Raw genomic sequence first — 18,797 nt, forward strand, 5'->3', positions numbered from 1 at the left:
ATAGAATAGAATAGAATAGAATAGAATAGAATAGAATAGAATAGAATAGAATAGAATAGAATAGAATAGAATAGAATAGAATAGAAATATTATATCATTCTTGTATGTACTAAAAATGCCCTTTTTAAAATTAAGAACATTAACAATAATCCCATAAAGATTTAATAAGGTCCTCTGGTGGCTCAGTGGTAACGAGTTGCACCACAATTTCAAGGAATGAGGTTTTGGATCCACTAGATGCTCCATGGGAGAAAACAAGGCAATCTCCTTGGATATGATTTGCTGCTGGTGAAAATCTACTGGAGGGTCAGCTATGAATCATTTTTTAGTTCATAGTACATAACAACAGCATCACAACATTCAAATTCCTTTAATTGGCTTAAATCCTTCTACATTGTTCTATACTGTTGAGACTAACACAATTAGAAACGTCCAAACCATTTACCCATGCTTTCAAGCAAACCACAAACATTTACCCACCAGGACCCATCTACACCAAGCTAAAGACTCCATTGAGAAGAATGAGAATCCCAGAGCACTTGATTGTGCTCATAAGGACCCTATACCTGGATCAGGAGGCGCTTGTGGGAATGGAGCAGGGGAGCACTGCATGGTTTGGAATTGAGAAGGGGTGTATTCAATCTCCATAACTGTTCAATATGTATGCTAAACAAATGATCCAAGAAGCTGGACTCTATGGAGAGGAATGTGGCATCAGGAATGGAAGGAGACTCATCAATAACCTCTGTTATGTAGATGGCACAACCTTACTTGCTGAAAGTGAGGAGGATTTGAAGTACTTGTTGCAGAACATCAAGGAATGCAGCCTTCAGTATGGATTCAGTCTCAATATAAAAAAAAAAATTTTAGCACTGGACCAATAGACAGTGTTGTGATGGATGGAAAGGAGATTGAAACTGTCAACAGCTTCATCTTGCTTGGATCTACAATTAACACCCTTGGTACAAGCAGTCAGGAAATAAGGAAATGCATTGCACTGGGAAAATCTGCATTTAGGAATCTTTCCAAATTACTGAGGAATAGTGATGTCAGTTTGATGACTAAGGTGCGTCTGATTCAGTCCATAGTCTTTCTGATTACTAGCTATGCATCTGAGACCTGGACAATGAATAAAGGTGAAGAAAAAGAATTGATGCCTTTGAGCTGTGGTGTTGGAGAAGAGCACTGAACATCACGTGGACAGTCAAGAGAACAAAATGATATGTCTTGGTGAGGGTGCAGCCAGAGAAGCTGCCAATTAAGGAATTGACAATTTGAGAAAGTGTGGAGTAACTGAGAAATTGTGTCTTGCTGTTAGTCTTGCTTGAAGCTACCGCTCACTAAATCTGGACTTTTACTGTGTGATATCCTTTGTCTCCCCCACCCCACCCCTATTTCTCTAATAAACCCCACAACTGTGAGTAAATTCTTTGAGTCAATTTACAATGAACATTGGACTCAATGATTTCATAGACATAGGAGCAGGAGCATGAAAGGTGACATGTCTGACTATGTAGCTATTTCTTTGGTACTATGAATACTATTGATGAGGACAATTACTCTATAAGAAGCAGATAGAAGCCACACTTGGCCACCCTCATGTGGTATCTGCTCCTTGACTGCATGGGAGAAGCTCATCCATCTTTTTCCTGTAGAACTGTTAATGGTTCAATTGACAGAGCTGTGGCCTTTGAGTTAACAGCACAACTAACTTCCTACAGACTGGTGAAAATCATGTAAAACTGTTGACTGCAGATAGAAGCTTGTATTTACCTTGCTCGCTGGGAAACAGGATACTGGGTCTTTTTACTGTGACTGACACTCATGTGCCTACCTAGTGAGACTTTAACTTTGGGCTTATTAGTTTTAATAACTACTGGTTGCTACCTGCATCAGTTGTTACCTAGGGTGATTTTTCCATCATTGCTCCTACATTTATTAGATGGCAATATTTTATAACAAGACTTTTTCCTTTCTTCATTTATTCTTTGTTTTCGGAATTTAGCTGTAGGAATTTTTATCGTATTGCAAGGTAGAAATGTTGCAATCATAGTCATTATGTGTTTTGACATCCAAATTGCTCCAACTTTGGCAAAGTGAAGCTTTCATCAAACCAGTTTCCATATTTTTTTATACCATTAGTGTTTTGGGTTTTAAAATTTTTTAAATTTTATTTCGTATTGGTTTACTTTAAAGGTTCATGTACTATGCTTCAAACTATTCTTCATTCATATTGTATTTGGTAGAATCATTCCTATGCATTGTTGTTTTTGTTGTTGTTGTTGTTATGTGCCGTCGAGTCATTTGCGACTCATAGCGACCCTATGCACAACAGCCCTAAACCCTGCTCTATCCTGTGCCAATCGCACTGCCTCCGACACACCCATCCCGATTACCCCAGTCACCGAATCAATCCATCTCATAGAGGGTCTTCCCCTCCTGAGCCGTCCCTCCACCCTCCCAAGCATGACATCCCTCTCCAAGGACCCGTGCCTCCTGGCAACATGTCCAAAGTATGTCAGACGAAGCCCCAGAATCCTTGCCTCCAAGGAGTTGCTTGGTTTAATCCTCTCCAGGATGAATCTGTTTGTTTTCTTGGCAGTCCATGGTACATTCAATACTCTTCTCCAGCATCACAGCTCAAAGGCATCAATTCTCCTTCTATCGTCCTTAGTCATTGTCCAAATCTCTGATGCATAACAAGTGACCACAAAGACCATGGCCAATATCAGATGCACCTTAGTCTCCAGAGAGACACCATTGTTCTTCAGTACTTTGGAGAGATCCCTAACAGCAGACTTTCCCATTGCAATACGCTTTTTGATTTCCTGACTGCTGGTGCCAAGAGTGTTGACTGTGGAGCCAAGCAAACTGAAGCTGTGAACAATCTCAATCTCTTCGTCATCCATCCTGATGCTGCCGATTGGTCCAGTGGTGAGAACTTTGTCTTCTTGACATTGAGCCTCAGTCCATACTGAAGGCTGCAGTCCTTGACCCTCCGAAGCAAGTGCATGAGGTCCTCCTCAGTTTCAGCAAGCAGGGTTGTGTCATCTGCATAACGCAGATTGTTAATAGATCTTCCACCAATCCTGATGCCACAATTCTCCTCATAGAGCCCACCCTCTCAGATAATCTGCTCTGCATACATGTTGACTAGGTATGGAGACAGGACACATCCCTGGCGTACACCCTTCCCAATTTTGAACCATGCAGTGTTACCCTGCTCTGTTCTGACTACTGCCTCCTGGTCCAAGTATAGGTTTCGCATTAGCACAATCAAATGTTCTGGGATTCCCATTCTTCTCAGAGTCAGCCACAGTTTATTATAATCCACACAGTCAAAACGCCTTTGCATAATCAATGAAACATATGTTGTACAAAGTCAATCACCATTAGACCTTGTCCATTATTATCCATTTTTTTCAGGTCCCTGCACTATCTTTCCCATTTCCTTCACCCCTTCCCTTCATCCACCAAACTGCGCAACCCTGTGGTTTTTTCCCCCTACTCATCCTCATCCTTCTGTTCCCACTTCTTTCCCTGTAGGGTCCTCATACATGGTTTACTAGTTATCCTCCTATTTTTACTGTAATGGTCTTATGAGTTAGGTCATGCAGTATAATGCTCTCCAGTCTCTCCCAAGTTAGGTATTATTTTTCAAAATCATTGCTCCTGAGTGCTGCATAGTATTCCATTGTGTGAATGTTCCTCAACTCTCAATCCATTCAATTATAGATGGACATTTGGGCTGTTTCTATCTTTCTATGCAAGCCCACATGCCTTAGACATTCCTTGTATTTTTCCTGTCTCACACTTGCAATCAGCTGTATCTGCAAGGAGCCTTTCATGAATTTTCAGAAAGAAAATGAATTGTCTTAGTTTGAGTAATGTTGAACATCTTTTCACATGTTGAAAGGACATTTGTATTTCTTTTTGGAGTGTTTTTTTGTTTGTTTGTTTTTACATCTACTGCCCATTTTAATGATAATAAATATTTTAAATTGTGCAGTTGTGGTGTGTATGAAAATGCACTTTTTTCGGGGAGAAGAAAATAGCATCTATTTTTTCTAAGTTACAATAAATACAAATCCTTCTTTGTGCATGGATACAAGTTGGATATCACAAAACTAAATTCTTAAGGTATAACTGTGTTGTTGTGCACAAAAATATACTTCTTATATCTCCTCCTGGGAGGCTTGTTTTTGAATGATGTCCCACTTAGCTTCTGAAAGCATAACCCAACTCATGCTAACCCCAAACATTGACAGAGCACATCATGAATACTAAGCCTATCTTGTCCCTTAAAAAGTACCCATAATGGCTGCATTGGTTTAAGAATCCCTCATTGTCCTGGATGAAAATTCTTACGATCACACTGCAGCCTGAAGAACTTCCTTCCCATTCCTGCTTCTGGCCCCTTCTTGTTCACAAGTATTTTACCTGCACGGTGGCCAAAAGTTTCTTCCACCTTCTTTGTTTCTCTCCCTAGTTCCCTTTACAGGTATTTGCCCAATAAATCTCTTGCAGTTGTTAACATTTACCACCTACTTTTTATAGGCCTTATACTAACACATTGGAAGCTCTGGTGGTATAGGTGGGGGAAATTGTGCGGGCAGCTCAACGACAGTGCCTCTTCAGTGGTTTGTATTCACCAACAGCCATGAGGGACGAAGATAGGCAACCTGGGTTACTAGACCCCATAAATCATGTGAGAAAGGTTGCCTATCTTTGAGTCCATTTTGACTTGATGGCAATGAGCTTTTGAGTCTGAGATAACACAGAGTGTATATAAAATACATGTGTCTGTTTTGGCTGCAAACACAAAGGCATGTGGCTAGAATCCACCAGCTGCTCCACAGGAGAAGGACAGATAATCTTCTCCCATGCTATTTCAGCCTCTGGAAACACTCTGGATGGTCAGCTATGGGTCAATTCCAACTTGACAACACACAACAACAACAACAATAACATATTTATAACAATAAAATAAAGATAAGGACAGCTGTTAACAGGTTAAAAACCAGACAATGACATATAAATTTTCCTTCTCTGTAAGTCTAACCAGTGTACTGAATTGTTAATTTTTTCCTCCTTTCTTTTTTGTTTAATCATGAGTATACATATGTCCAAACATATAATTGTTCATGCTGTTTGTTTTGGAATTTCATATAAATGAAATTAGATTTTAGGGATTTAAAAAAAATATTTTATTGCTTACTCAACATCACATGCATTCAAATTCATGCATTCGAATTGGCTTTGATATTTGCCCATGTTTCTCTTTGATTTGTCTGTTTTATTCTTTCATAGTATTTAGTTATATATATTCAGAACACTCATCTGTCTTGTCATCTCTAAGGCACTCCTTAGAGGCAAGGATGCTGAAATTCTGTCTCATATACGTTGGGCATCTTGTCAGAAGGAACCAGTCCTTGGAAAAAAGCATCATGCTGAGAAAGAAAGTGAAAGAGAAGCAGGCCTTCAAGGAGGTGGATTGACACAGTGACTGTAACAATGAGTTTGAGCAGGTTAGGGACCATCATAAGGATGGCACAGGACAGGGCAAGACTCCAATCCGTTGTTCATAGGGTTGCTATGAGTTGTAGTCGACTTTGGGTGCCTAAAGACATGCAAATATCTTATCATTTGATACTTAAATGGCTCTTAAAATTCCACTCTTTCTCCTATATTTTGGTGAACAGATATGACCAAATTTGCTCATTATTTTTGATGTTTTGTTTTACATAAAAAGTTCTTCCCCACTGCAAAATCATAAAGATATTCCCTGGTATTGGCTACTAAACATTTTGTTGATTTTTAAAAAAATTTGATATTTTAAAAATATTTGATGTTTGTTAAAAAATTGTTTTTCTTTTAATTTTTTTTGTGTGTGTGTACTATCAAACCAGATCCAACTGGTACAGGAGGAGATTGTACCTTCTCCAGTAGAGCAGCTGGTGGATTCGAACTGCACACCTTTGGGATTGCAGCACAGCTTCTTGCCACTAGGCCACTAGAGTTCCCCTAATTTAATTTAATCTTTAAAGAATTTAAACTTATTACTAATATGTCATGAAGTAGGAATTAAAAGTACTTTTTTAGTTGTTATTTAAATATGGAAAAATTAATTTCTCTTAAAGAGCAATTCTATGAATTTTGACAAATGGAACTATGCAACTATTAACATTATCAAGATTACACAAAAAGGTCCTGTTAGTGCCTTGTTTCAGCCAACTTCATTCTGTAAACTCAGCCTTGCTTTGGCATCATTGATCTTTTTTTCTTCTTTTATTTCTATGGTTTTATTTTCTTCAGGATGTCTAGTAAGTGGAATAATATAAATACTTTTTAGTTTGGCTTCAATGTATTAAAATACATTAGAAAACCATCCATTTGTTGCATCAATAATTCATTCATTTTCGCAAAATAGTATTCCATTATACAACTGTTTGTTTACTCATCCATTGAAAGAGATTTAAGGCTTTTTTTCAGTTTTTGGTGATTATCATCAACTATGCAAGAGGGATTGTTTCTAGACTTTCTCACAAATACTTGGCATTGTGTGGGACTTAGATTTTCTCTGAATTATTCCAATAATCAAGTGTGATATTTCATTCACTTACTCCTTTTGTAGAGGATATTTTCATATGTTCATCTGTCATCCACATTTTATCCCTGGTTAATTTTTTCTTTAATTCATATCTTCCCTCTGTTTGATTCATACCATGTCTGTTTGATTTTTGATTAAGGAATCTGTTTTCAATTATTAATGGAACAAATTCTTTATATAGTCTTAAAATTCTTTATAAGATAGTGGTTTGCAGATGTTTTTCCCCAGTCTATGATTTGCTTTTCAGGTCTTTGCTATTTAAAGTAACTCTTTGGCCATGGAGTGTGTTCTGGCTCCTAATAGAAAGGAGGCTTCCCATCCTTCTTCCAAAGAGAAACTGGTGAATTTGAACTGTTGACCTTTGGTGAATAATACAAGTAAGGCACTAAGCTACTGGAGCTCGAATGAAAGAGTAGAAGTTTTTAAATATAATGAAGCTTTATTTACTTACTTTTTCTTTTGATAATTCTAAGAGTTCTCTGCCTAATTCGAGGTCACAGAATTTTTATTAGCTTTTTATGATTCATTACAAATTAACTTTTTTGTATGATAAATGCCAAATAAATTACTTTTTAATAATAAAATATTGCCAGCATGAATTGAAATATTAGCTTGAAAGTTTCATAGGATGTATTTTAGTTACTTGAGTTAAACTTTTAAATAAAGACCAATGAAGATGACATTTTCTCCTCAATATTAACTTTAATTATGCTTTTAACCAGAGTGTATGCTGAGGTCTAAATCTAACAATTTGCTCATTAGTGAATTTCCTTGGTTCCATGCAAATAATGAGATAGGATATTTCTAAATGCAGAGGAAAACCTCAGTTCTAAACATAAAAATAATCTTCATTCTATTGAGTTGGAAAGACAGATCTAAAAAAATCAACTTCATATGAGAGATTTGCTTTGTTTTTCTTTATCTCCATGGGAATATTATTTTGGCAATTATTTTTCTAATATCGCTACACGTAAATATATTTGAAAAATAAACCCTCAAGAGGTATTTTGCAATAAGTTAAATTTTGATAAAAGATCTGAAAGAAGTCCTTCCCTTAAGCAACATTGGCCTGTCAGTTTGCAGATGGGAGAGTCCCTTGACACAGCAGTTGGATTCTGCACATGGACAATCACATTTGCTGTCATCCTTCATCTTCCAAAAGTGGATATTAAGATTTGTAGAGTGTGTGTGTACAAGCACTCACACAAGAGCATGTGGGAATGACTACATTTGTGTGCCCAGATTGAACCAGGGGAAATGTGATGTCCCACTTATTTTTACTCTTCTAGGTGTCTGAGGCTCCATATCAAGAAAACAAAGATTCTCTCTCACTTCTAGGCTGATGGGCAGCATCATGATAGATGGTGAAGAGATTGAGATTGTTAACAGCTTTAGTTTGCTTGGGTCCACAATCAACACTATTTTTTTAAATTTTATTAATGTTAATGAACATTTACAGAGATTTGGTTAGTGACTAGAGTTGCAGAGGCTGCTGTCTAAAGTGCTTCTTACTGTTTATGCTGCTGCCTGATGCTTTTGTTCCACAAACTGCAGCAACTCCATTCAGCTCTGCTGCTGAAGTGCTTCCTCTGGGTGGCCTTTCCAGGGAACCATTGTCAAAGTACATTGTGCCTTGGAGTTGAAAATGATAGTCCTTGCAGGTGGCAAGCGGCAAGGCAACACTCTCATTGAAGAATCCCACAAATAAACATTACAAAGGGAAAGTGATATTTTTCTCTGCTCTATATATTGGATTATAAAGGGTTAGTGTCACAGTTACACATAAAGTAGAGAGAAGAATATTATTGAATGTTTAGCATTCTAGTTGCAAACTCTGACTACTGGATCAAGAAAAATTCCTTTTTAGAGCTGAAAAAGGCAGACTAGACAAGGATACTGAAATAGAAGGGGGATCCTACATAATCCCATTTTGGCTCTGGGCCTGATTCTCTTTATACTAGATCATTTTTACAATCACTGAGGACAATGATAGTATACGATGGGTTGGGGCAGAGGGAGACACTTATACCTCTTCTACCTCTGTAAGTTTGTGCCTCAACTTTTGGTCCCTGGACATTAAGAAAGGATTAAACATTTTAAAATAACCACAACATGTACGTTGAAACTTGGTGATACTGTTCCTAAGGGGGGCGGGGAATATCCAGAAACTTAGTCTTGTAACGCTAAATAGAGATCACTCTCAGTATTCACCTCTGTGCCTTTCTAAATTTGGTTAATATATCACAACTAAATGTTACTATTAAAAAAATAGAAAAGATCAAGAAAATTATTATCTTTTGTAAATTTGGTTGGTTTGTCACTGTATGGATCTAGGTGAGTTCCTTTACACAGACACTGATTTCTAATAGTATTACTTGTGATTGAAAGGTCCAAACTTACTATAAAGTCCACTAAAAAGCAACACTTGCCAAATGTATAACAAATATGCTTTACTTAAAATATGTGCTTTGGTGAGTGTGGGCTGAGGCTCAATTGGCATCAGCATCAAACAAAGAGAAGAGAAGAGAGGGATATTTACCCATTCTACCTGAGGATGGTCACAGCACTTTGACAGACCTGTGGACATTTTCCATTTTTGTCAGCACTCCCTTACTTTTCTATCACGTGGGGTGGGTTATAAAAGCATGTCTAGGGGTGAACAATCAGATTATTTACTGTCCTGGAACACAGATGTATTTGGGTAGGGTCAGAAGGTCAACCAAATCACTTTGGTTTTGACCTTACCCAGTAATTAATGCAGTGTTTCCCAGTTCTGAGGCAGATGGGAGTCTGCTTTAATTACGGCATAGTAACTTGGGATTTCAACCTGAGGTTATCCAATGGGCAATGGGCATGGGGGTGGGGGCACATCGGTATCTCTAAGTGATATTGTTTCAGGAAAGTTAAAACCATGAAAAAAGAGGATCAGGGACTATCAATGGGTGGTATGGACTTTTTGAATGTTTAAAATTTTAGATGTGAATAACTGAAAACTAACCAACACAACTCAATTAGAAAAAAAAATTATAAAGTAAAAATGAATATTGACATACAGTCCATAAGCCAGATTATCCAGTTAGGGCCTGAAATGATGATAATGAAATGCTTTGAATAGAAGTTATAGGATCCATGACAAGTGATATGGCTATTTGATCAATTAACGGGATTTTCTTTCTACTGTGGTTCTTCATTTTGAAAACAAACAAGCAAAAACCCCAGTACCCTGATACTTGGAGATAATGCACTGTTTACTGCATGATTATGGTAGCATAATTTGAAGCTAGGAAAGAAATTGTCTCAGAAAAAGCTGCACAGAAAGTTAAAATCAGTAGATCCCCAAAGCCATTGAAGTCTTAAATCATTTCCAAATGCCCACGAACTAACCCAAATTTTGCCTGACCCTTTGGGTATTATGAAAAGATATTTTGAAGAACTTTAATTTTTGCCTTTAATGCATTGACTGACTCTCCTTGTAAACCAACAAACCCATGCTCTCAAGTTGATTTTAACTCAAAGTGACAGTCTAGCAGGTTTAAAGGGCTGTAAATTTTTGTGAGAGGAAATTGCAACTACTACTAGTCTGTTATCAACCCAGTAAGCAATGACACCCCCAGGGGGTCTTGGTTTTACATACAAAATTCAAATGACTCAGCATACTAATTTATTTTTTTGTTGAAAAATCTCCCTTGAATAGATTTCTTTAAAAATGGGTTTTTTTAAATTAAATGATGTCTAGCAGTTAGAAAAGTGACTCTGGACTCATAGTTTCTGGGCTCAAATACCAATTTTGTCACTTGATCTAGGCAAGCTACTTAGCATGTTTCAGCCTGTACATGGAGAAGAGGGCTAAGAATATCACATATCTCATAAAGTTGTTATGAAAACCAAACAAACTAAAAACAATATAAAATACTTCACACAACATCCAGTGTATAGGAACTCCTTGAAAAGTGTTTGTTATTATTTTTTTAAGTTCCTGCTGGTACCAATGATTAATTCACTCAACTTGCTAACTTGAAAATTGCAAGTTCGAGTGCACCCAGAGAGAGTCTTAAGAATCTATTTCTAAAAAGTCAGCCACTGAAAACCCTCTAGACATAGTTCTACTCTGATACTAGAGAACAAAGGGTTCTTGGGTTGCTATTTTAAATCTAGGATGCCAGGACTTTGGATCTGGCACTAGTACTAAGTATATGTTGCTGAATTGGCTTAATATTTTTTGAATCTGTTAAAAAGAAAAGCTTAATATTAAGTAAACTTATGATTTAATTGTGCAAATATCACTTGGAACTAGTTGTATTGATTCATTTTCCTAGTAGTTCACAAAATAAAACCTAAAGCGTTTTCAAACTTGAGCATGTGTTAGAATCCCTTGGAGGACTTGTTAAAACACAAATCGCAGCTCCATTTCATTTCTGATTCAGGAGCTCAAGAGTGGGGCCTTGAATTTTCCCTTCTAACAAGTGCTTAGGAGATGCTGGTGCTGCTGTGCTGTGGATGCTCAGAGAACCACTGCTCTGAAGGCTTGTGGAGGTCAGGGAAACAAAGTGGAGGAAAATATCCTCACTCCACCTGCCCCGCCCTCCACTTGTTCTTTTAATGAAGAGTATGGCCTCCCTATGGTTTCCTGGGAACCATAGTTTTCTTTTTAGAAAACCTTAATCCCTTTAATCAAATTACTACTTCATCTCTGCAAGTGCTTCCCAGATAATTAATCTCTAGTCTAGAGAATGATATTTTGTTTTGTATTTGGTTAAAGATCTTAAGGTTGCACAAGACACATCACTTTCTGCTTCTTGGTCGTGGCAACAAAAATAACCATAATGTGCGTTTGGGCGAGTTTCCTGTGCCTCTGAGCTGAGATTCCGTTCCCTCATCTGCCAAGCCAGTATTATCTCACACTTCACATGGATGTTGTGAGAACCGAGTGAAGTAATGCAAGTGAAGTCCCTGGTGACCCAGAGCGATCAATGCTTCATAAATGGGAGCCAGTAGTATTCCGTAAATAAAACATGAGACTGAGAACTTGAACTAAAGAGCAAAGGTATCAAAAAGCCATTGACAAGAGAATTATACCAGTCATTGTAAATGGATGGAAGTAAGAGAAACCTTAAATCATAACCAGGAAGCCAAATCACCATGTCACTTCACATCATTACCTAATAATATCACACAGAAGTTAAGATCAACTTATTACTTTGTCTTGTTCCAACTTGAGAGACGAGAAACATTTTGCTGGGCTTTACCAAGATACTGTTGGAGAAATTTTGCTCTATTCTCTTAATATACATCCTCAAGATAAGTGGAACTCTCTAATTGTGTATATTTTCATATTTTGAAAATCCAATTATTTTCCTTTTCATTGGGTTTTTTAAAAACTCATAATGCCAGACTTTTTCTTTCTAAAATTGTGCCATGAATTTCTAGTAGTACCAGTGGCCATTTGCCACACTTGTACCAGGTTATCTGTATAACTGGTCAATCAATTCCGGGCATCAGCAGATCAGGCCAGAAGAGTGCACTGGGTGGCTCAGCATTCCTGCTGCTGCTGCTGTTGCTGCTGACTTCTTGCTTCATTTCATCTGCAATAATTTTGCCCTCCAAGTCCCAGATCTTGATACCAGGGCCTGTGGCAGCACAGAACCAGTAGCGCTTGGGCCTGATGCACGGGGCATTGATGATGTCACCACCACTTAGGGGAGAGAAGTGCTTGCCTTCATTGAGGTCCCACCACATGGCTTGGCCATCTTTGCCTCCAGAAGCTTAGAGGGATTCATCTTGGAGAGACAGTCACAGTGTTCAGGTTGCCTGTGTGGCCAATGTGGCTGGTTTTCAGTTTGCGGTTAGCCAGGGTCCACACCTTGACCAGCTTGTCCCTGTCACAGGAAACAATGATGGGGTTGTTGCTGTTGAATGAGAAGCAGACAGAAGGCACCCACTCGGAGTAACTCTTATTCTGGAGAGTGTACTTGCACACACCCAGAGCGTATTCCACAGCGTGTTGATTTTTCTCTGGATTCTGAGATAATCTGCCGGTTGTCAGAGGAGAAGACCACACTCAGCACATCTTTTTGATGTCCTGAAAATAAGGGAGTGGTGGAGCCTGTTGTGAGATCTCAGAAGCAGAGCATTTCATCCCAGGAACCACTGGCCATCAGAGGACAACCAATCACTAAGTGGGAATGACAGCACAGAGCTTGCAGAGGGAAGATGTAGTTGGTTTCATCCCCCAACAGCTTCCGCACAATGATAGTCTTAATCTCGAGAAGCAGACAGTACAATATCTAGGAACTGTGATGTGGTAGAGATCAGGGTCACCCAACCATTAAGGTCTTTGAGGGTGCCAAGGAGGGTCATTTGTTCAGTCGGTCATGTCTATGAAAGGTGCAGGAGTTGCCAAAGTGATGAGGATGGCACAGGATAGCTCAGCGACACCAACAGCACCTCCAGTGGGGTTTCAGAGGCTGTAGATCACACGGGAGAAGATAACTCATCTTTCTCTCATGGTGCTGGTGGATATCAACCATCTGCCTTTGGGTTGGAAGCTCAACCTCCAGTCTACAGGCAGCCTTGACCGAAAAAAGTGACGAACCAAGTAAATAGGTTATTAATAGAAGAAGGGACACCTGGCCTAATCATTCTCATCGCTGTCGAGTCAAAACAGACTCATGGATGATCCTTCTGCTTTCCTAGGCAGTAAATTGCAAGTCAGGAGATTGCCCATCTTTTTCCCGGGCAGCCGTTGGTGGATCCCGAACCACCAGAGGGTTGTTGCCTTTGACTAACAGAACAAATCCTTACAGACAGCCCCCAGAGCTCCCCCAATGCTTAAGATTGTTTTGAGTCAAACCTAGCTGACCCTTTAAGAGGCAGTGAATCACCTGGGAAGATCACCCATCTTTCTCCTGAGGAGGAGCTTGTGAATTTGAACCACCTGCCTTTGGTTTAGCCTTGCAGCTCATTATCATGTAAAAATATGCTCTGTAGTGATCAGATAAAAAGAATTTAAAAGAATGAGACATCATTTCACCCCCATAGCATTAGCAAAAAGAAGTCTATCAAAGTCAAATGCAGAACAACGGGAATATGTAAACGCTGCTGGTCTCTGTAGATTTGTGCCTTTGTGTGGACTACGATCCATAGTTACCCTATGACCAGTGGTTCTGAACCCTGCCCTATCTTGTGCCGTCCTCATCATCGCTGACATATTTGAGTCCATTGACACAGTCATTGTGTCAATCCATTTTGGTGAGGGTCTTCCTCTCATACCGATCCATACCTTCTAAAATAATAATTTCTCCAAATGCGTGTTAAACATAAACAGAATCTCCTTGTAGAATGTGCTTGGATATGTGAGTATGGAATGTGTCTTACATTTGTAATGTTTGTCTTCCTTAGTATATGATGGTTAGGAAACATAAAGCGGTGGGGGTGGGGGGCAAAGTTTTTGTTTTGTTTGGAAGAGAAAAAGGGATTATTTTTAAAAATAGTATTTTATAGACAATTTAAGCTTGCTATAAAAGATCAAGGACTATATAGATTACATCTCAACCTCAAGAAAAGGGCCAACAGTCTACATCATGATAGATGAAGAAAAGATTGAAGCTGCCAATGATTTCCTCTTGCTGGAATTAACACTTAACCAACAATCAACAACTGGTACCAGCTGTCAGGAAATCAGGAGATGGGCAAGTCCGTGGTCCGAGACCTCGAAGAGCAAGGATGCCAATTTGAACATTAAGGTGTGCCTGTTCCAAGCTATGGTCTTCTCAGTCAGCTGCTATGTATCAGAAAGTTGGACAGTGAATAAGGATGACAGAAAAATAAGTGATGCCTTGCAGTTATGGTGCTGGAGAAGAATACTGAATATCCCACAGACTGCCAAAAGAACAAACAGATATGTCTTTTAAAAAGTGCAGCTGAAGTGCTTTCTGAAATAAAAAATTATGGACTTTGTCTCTCATACTTTGGACATGTAGCTAGACGAGGCTATTCCTCGGAAAAGGACATCATGCTTAGAAATATGAAAGTTCATTGAAAGAGAAGACCCAAACAAGATAGACTGACACAGTGACTTCAGCAATGGGTTCTAGTGTATCAGAAATTACAAGGATGCCATATGAAGGGTTCAGTTCTGTTGTTAATAGGGTCGCTATGAGTTGTACTCAACTGTATGGAACCTAACAACAACAACGACAAGAAGGCAGGGCTCAGATTCATTACTCACATGGTTGCTGTGAGTCGCTATAAACTGGACAGCATATAATGATCACAAGTGATGCCTGAAAGTGTGTAATAAAAGCCATCTTCAAAGTTTCAAAGGTTTTAATGTGAACATTAATTCACTGTTTAATTATTCTCCCAAATGATAACATGCTGTTTTCTCAACAATTTCAACATATTATTTGATGAGAAAGGCTTACCTGACATGTATCTCAATTTACTCATCTACAATTTGGCTGTTCAAAGTATTGCTATAGAATTAGATAAGTGATTTAACAAGATATTTCTTGTTAATCATTCAGATTAAAACAAATAGCAGTCCTATATGTAAATAATGCCAAATGAATTCTTGTCAAATAAAGTTTGGTCTCCCTGATTATTAAAATGTTTTATCCAGACCAGCTTTTCCTTACCTGCTGTTGCTATATCCAGATGAGTCCATTTTGGTTCATAGTGACCCTACAGGACCAAGCACAACTGTTCCCTAAGGGTTTCTAAGCTGAAACCTTTGAAAGAGCAGATAACAAGTCTTTTCTACTGAGAAGTGACTGGGAGATTCTAACTTCTGAATATCAAGCACTTAATTGTCTGGCCACCAGAGTTCTTATCTGATGGATTAATTCATTCATCCCATTCAGTCAACAAATATGAATAGATCACCAACTGAACACAAGTTACTTTTCTGGAAAGTTATGAGTAAATGAAATTTTAGAAATTGAACCATCATATATAAATTAATTTTTAAAGTGATGTTAAAGAGACATTTTAGAAATGTAAGTCCTTTACTTTGTTGTTGCGTACTGAATTCTGACTCAGAACTGACTCATGGCTGAACCTCCAGGGGGTTTTCAGAGGCAGTAAATCATATGAGAGGAGACTGCCCATCCTTCTCCCATGGAGCAGCTAGTAGATTCAAACAACTTACCTTTGGGTTGGCAGCACAATTCTTTCCCACTGGGCTACCAGAACTCTCTCCTTTCCTTTGCTTGTTGGATTTTACTTGCCAGGCTGAAGTGGAGCACATATCTTGTACATTTTTTCTACATCTGAGCTAACTGATCTTTATTTAGGACCCTATTGCAGCATACTGCTCTATTCTTCATTGTTACTAAGAAAAGTGCTTTGCCCTTATTGAGAATTGTAAGGTTAATTGAGGCTTTTTTCAGTGCTATTGGCATTCAAACTACTAAAGTGCTTCAGTTAAATGGGTTTTGATTTTAGGCGACACCCACACCAAAATTAAGTGTCAGTAAGAGTTACATTTCAAAGAGAAAATGTATATATAGTTTCAGAGCAATTTTGAGGTGCTTTATGGAGTAGTGATGGGCAAAGAAAAGTTGTTAATTGTAAAACCCAATTGTATCTTCTATTTAAATGTCCACCTACTGATTGTACTAACACCTGTGCAGTTTAAAGAAAACCTAGACATTAATTAACTAGTGGAGTTCTCTTTAATAGAGCACTTTTCCACTCAAACATAAGGTACTTTCTTTTCTACCTTTCTGTATCTAGCCTAGTAGTAACTGATGGTAAGGACTTGTGTGAAAATTTACTTGGAATAAAACTAATTTCCAAACAACAAATGCTGGCAAGGTTGTGGAGAGATTGGAACCCTTATTCATTGCTAGTGGGAGTGTAAAATGGCGCAACTACCAAGTAAGACAGTTCAAAGCTTTCTCTAAAATTTAGAAATAGAAATACTAATTGACCCAAGATCCTGTTGACATTGGAAATAATGTCTCTAGTGCCACGATCTCTTCTAAATTCAGCTTGTTTTTCTGGTAGTTCTCTGTCAATGTATTGTTCCAGTTCTTTTTGGATTATCTTCAGCAGGATTTTGTTAGTGTGTAATAATAGTGATATTGTTCAATAATTTCCACATTCTGTCAGGTCACCCTTCTTTGGAATGGGAATAAATACAAATCTTTTCCAGTCAATTGGTCAAGTAGTGTCCTCCAGATTTCTTGTCACAATTTGGTGAGCATATCCAGGACAGCATCTGTTTGCTGAAATATGTCAATCGGTATTCCATCAATTCCCGGGGCTTTATTTCTTGCCAGATCCTTCAAGAGCAGCCTGAACTTCCTCCTTCATCTCCATTGCCTCTTGATCACATATTGTTTCTTGAAATTCTTCTGTGTCATCCAATTATTTTTGGTACAATAACTCTATTACTGGGGGATGGGGTGGTGGAAGATAGTTAGAAATCAATATCTGGATGCTGGCTGTGTATGTTAACATTTTCTTAATAGTTTTTTCCTTCCTTGTTTCTTTTTCTCTTGATGGATTTGAAATTTCCTATACTTTTAGCTTTCTCTTGAGAGTTTGTTGTTCATATTTAAAGAAGTTTAAAGTTACTCAATATTTTAACCATAGTCCACCAGAAATTGTACTTTTAACTCAAAATGGGTACCTTCTGGCTATTCAAGTCCACCAGAGACTCCAGAGAAGGAACTGGGCAGTTTCCTCCTGTGCAATTTACAGCGACTGAAAACCCACTGGTGGTCGGCTAGAGATCGAGTCTGTCTCCATGACAATGAAGTTGAGTTTTTTAAAATAATATAGCACTCTTTAATCCAGTTTATCCCTTCTCACATGATGATGATATTGTTGTCTAAGTAACAGTCTCCTTATTTTAAAACTCTCACATGATGTGTTAGATTGTTTCTTACCTTGGATAAGAAAGAAACCTGTCAAAGAAGGAAATTAGAGAAAAATGGCAAGATTGTACCTTAATAATGGCAGGAAATTGGTGTGATGGAAGAACAAGATTGTCCTGTGTAGTTCCATCTCTCACAGGTTTCACTCTAGTTTACACAGGAAATTGTTAGTATTTACTGATTTTTTTTTTCAGTGTCACTTTCCTTGAGAAGCTTTCAGCAACCAAAAGAAGGCCAGCGGTTGACTGTGGAAGAGATCATCAATTACTCACATGCAAGTTCCAATTGAAGTTGAAGAAAATGAAAACAAGTCCCAAACTCACAAAATATGACCTCGAATCTATCCCATCTGAATTTAAAATCCATCTTAAGAATAGATTTAACACATTGAATACTAAAAAACTGAAGACCAGATGAGTTATGGAATGACATCAATGATATCATCCATGAAGAGAACAAAAAGTTACCACACAAACAGAGGGGAAAGATAAGACCAAATTGGATGCCAGATGAGACTCTGAAAATTGCACTGGAATATTGTTCGGTTGTTGTGTACCGTAGAGTCGGAACCGACCCATAGCTGACCATCTGGCAGGTTTTCAGAGGCAGTTAATCTCGTGGGAGGAGATTGCTCATCCTTCTCCTCTGGAGCGCAGCTTCTTGCCGCTCGTCAGCAGAGCATAGGGGCTAAAATAAAAGGAAGGAAAACTGAAGTAAAATAGATACACAGAAGATGTCAAAGAGTAGCTCAGGACAGACAATGCAAAATATTACCATGAAACGTGCAAAAAGCTGGAACTAGAAAACCAAAATAGAAGTTCCTTCTTAGGCTGAAGGAACTGAGCAAATGAAATCCTTGAGTTGCAATAGGAAGGATGCTATCCTGGGCAAAATTTTGAATGATACCCGAAGGATCAAAGTAAGATGAAAGGAATACACAGGTATAGTACTGACATAAATTGGTCAGTACTGAACTATTTCATATGAGTAAGAATCAGTGACAATAAAGGAAGACACTCAAGTGGCGCTGAAGTCACTGGCAAAAAATAAGGTCCTAAGAATTGATAAAATACCAATTAATATGTTTCAACCAAAAAAATGTAGGCTTGGACGTGCTCACCAGTTTATACCAAGAAATTTGAAAGACAACTTGAGCAACTGACTGAAAGAAAACCATGTTTATTTCTACCCCCCAAAAATGATGATTCAACAGAATGTGGACATTATTGAACAATATAACTTTAAAAAATATAATTGTTTATTTATACCAACATTCACTTTTATGCTATATTTTATATTACATA

At 38.1% G+C, this 18,797-nt stretch overlaps 1 pseudogene; it reads right to left on the reverse strand.

Moving 5' to 3' along the window:
• Positions 1-11,981: 11,981 nt before the first annotated feature.
• The window catches only part of LOC102863841, a 78,707-nt pseudogene continuing 71,891 nt past the window's right edge, over positions 11,982-18,797 (reverse strand).

Source organism: Elephantulus edwardii, unplaced genomic scaffold (assembly GCF_000299155.1).
Source record: "Elephantulus edwardii isolate Elephantulus edwardi_28Jun2011 unplaced genomic scaffold, EleEdw1.0 scaffold00182, whole genome shotgun sequence".
In the NCBI taxonomy this organism is placed as follows: domain Eukaryota; kingdom Metazoa; phylum Chordata; class Mammalia; order Macroscelidea; family Macroscelididae; genus Elephantulus; species Elephantulus edwardii.